The following is a 3,193-nucleotide window of genomic DNA, read 5'->3' on the forward strand; positions in this document are numbered from 1 at the left end:
TAAATTAAGCATGGACCCAGAAATGTCTACGATGCCAGGCCATAATTTGCACAAGAGGGTCTACCTTGTCGAAAGAAGTAGACATTTCGTACTTTGACGTACCTAACGGGTGTTCTTTCAAGCACCTAACGGCTGTTCTTTCAAGCAACTAATTCATAGTGAATCGACATTACAACTAGATGGATTGGTATCATGTTCAGCTCACCGATTCTGTGCTTTTTGAGCATATACTCTACAATGGAAGAAAATTGATTAACACAAAAAAAAAGGGGAAGAAAAAGGGCTTAAAAGTTGCAATCTTAGATTGGTTCAGCTCATATCTGAACATGGCTAATTGGAGCTAGATTTGATCTCAAATTAAGTGATAAATTCCACGAGCATTCAAATCAATAATGCCACAAGGAAGGATCTGATCAGAGGGAGCTCTCAAGTTTGGTTGGTTAAGATTAATATAAACTTCATGCTAGCTTTCACTTTCAGGCTTTATTATTTTTATATTTGAGCAGGTGGTCAAAGCTGAAGCTGCCGACTTTATTCTAAAGTACGCCAAGATTGATGATACATTGACTAAGACTAGATCCTTAAACAATCGAAGGACACATGTTAATCACCAACCAGTGTAGTGAAATCTCCATCAGATAAATAAGCCAAGAATAGCATCCACACAAGCTGTTGGTTAAGCAGACAGAAACCAAAAACATATTCTATAGGGGTAAAAAAATGAACTAACAATCTTTGTGACTAATCTATGTTGCACGAATACGGTTACGACTACAGAATTATGTCGGTAACGACTGTCAGTACATGTGGTCGCGGGGAGGGGGGTGGGGGGCACCCACGTGGGCGTCTGCCCCGAGCAGACGAGCCGCCTGCTTTCGTGCGCACGCATGAAACGCCTGCCCGGCTGTGCCGCGCCGCCCGCGTTCGTGCCCTGCGTCGAGCTCCGCGCCCACGCGCCTGTCTACAGCTCGTGTCCGTGCGTTGAGCACGAGCGCGAGACTTTTCCCGCTGAATCTTTTCTTCCCGCGCGCGTTTCTTTTCCCGCCGTGAGAGCCCGCTACTTCTTCGGTTTTCCTCCCCCTTTGGTTTCCTATAAATAGAGAAGGGGTGGAGGTGTTTTGGGAGGGGGGAAATAAGTGGGAAAATCTCTTGAGTGAAGCTCTGAGAGAAAAGAAAGAGTGAGTTGAGAGAGAAATTGTAATAAGTTTGGTATTCTCCTCATAGTGAAAACCCCCTCCCGTGAACATAGGCTAGTTAGCCGAACCACGTAAATGATTTTTCCTATTGAAGGATGCAGATGAAAAACTCATTGATTTCGCAGAAATTGCACAAAGCTTTGACGGGAAAAGAGAAGAAGCACAAGGATATGTCTAATGAGGATTGGGAGGAGCTGGATCTGGAAGCGCGGGCCTCGATTATCCTTTGCCTTGAAAGGGATGTAGCTTCCTTGGTGGACGGGGAGGAAATGGCTGCGGGCGTGTGGTTAAAGTTAGAGAGCACCTTCATGACGAAGATTTTAACGAACCGGATCTATTTAAAATCCAAATTGTATATTTGCAAGATGGAGGAGGGTTCATCAATCCTGGAATACATCAACAAGTTCGATAGGATCTTATCGGATTTGAAAGACATTGAGGTGACAGTGGAAGATGAGGATCAGACACTTCTACTTCTTCTATTTTTTCCGAAGTCTTATGAGAATCTGGTTCAAACACTGATGCTTATGGGCGACAGTTTGTCGATGAATGAGACTAGAACGACGCTTCTAGTGGATGATCTTTGAAAAATTACAACTAGTGATATGACCACTGGTGGTAACAAGGAACAAGCTCAGAGACTGTTTGCCAGAGGAAGAGGCATTGAGCGAGGAAAAGGCAAGGGAGGAAAGTCTAGATCTAAATTGAGGCCTCTTGCGGGACGAGCGTATTTCAAATACGGTGAAGTTAGGCATTTCAATGTCGATTGTCCTAACAAGAGAGTAGGTGGGAAGAAGAATAACAACAAGACTGAAAGACGAGAAGGCAAGGAAGAGGCGAGCTACGCTTCAGGGGAAGAGAACGATAAGGAATGCTATGTCATCACAGATAGCGAGGATACCTCCGGGAAGTGGATACTTGATTCTGGTTGCTCTTACCATATGTGTCCAAATAGGAAGTGGTTTACTACCTATAGAAGCATTGATGGTGGAACCGTATTGATGGGGAACAACCATGCTTGTAAAACGGTGGGGCTAGGCGATATTAAGATCAAGATGCTGTTGGCTTTCTTGTTTTGATGATGTTTTAACAAACAATTTATCACTAATGTTGTTTGTCTAGTATTTGTGTTTTCTTATTTATTATAGACAAACAACGAGTTGGAGGTTGGATGGATTGAGCCTACACGATCATATCAAGAGGAGGTTGGCGGAATTGTGGAGTGAAGCATCGTACAATTCAAGTTCAAGATCCAAGTTTAGCTTCATCCGCAACGTGTACCAAGTTGAGCTACAATGAAGATCAAGATCAAGCTTGGGTAAATTCGTTTTAGATTTTATATTATGTGTGTTAATACTTTAAGCTCAATCATATACACACATACACGCTTTGGTTTTGGTTTTGTATATATACAGTTATATATATATTTGAGTTTTCATGTTTATAAATATGAAACCATATATTTCATATTTACTATTGTGTTTTTGAAATCATTGCATAGAATATGCAATTTTGTGAAAATTCTGTATTCTTAGTTTTTGGACTTAACAATAATCATATACATATTTTATTAAGTCTATATAATCATTGTGTAAAGTTTCAAAACATGGTTTAGCCTAAATGTTAAAATTCACATGTTTACTTTTTCGTGTTTTGAACTATTTTTGTAAAATGATGATTCTTCACAAATGGGAAATGCAATTTGAAAAATTCTTTTTGTAACATGTTCATTTACATGTTTATATACATTTCCCAAAGTTTCATTATTTTTGGACTTCATTTGTTATTTTTAACATATTTTCTAAAGTCTCAAAAATCAGCTCTAAAACATGTTTTTTTGTAATATCAGTTTTCGGTCGACCGCACCGGTCGACCGCTCAATTGTTCATTTGTTTCTGGACAGCAGAGAGTTTGTCGGTCGACCGATGCGGTCGACCGAGAGCTCGAAATTTCCATCGGTCGACCGCACCGGTCGATTCTTAACTCCTTTTTCTTGT

Source organism: Asparagus officinalis, chromosome 2 (assembly GCF_001876935.1).
Source record: "Asparagus officinalis chromosome 2, Aspof.V1, whole genome shotgun sequence".
Classification (NCBI taxonomy): Eukaryota; Viridiplantae; Streptophyta; class Magnoliopsida; order Asparagales; family Asparagaceae; genus Asparagus; species Asparagus officinalis.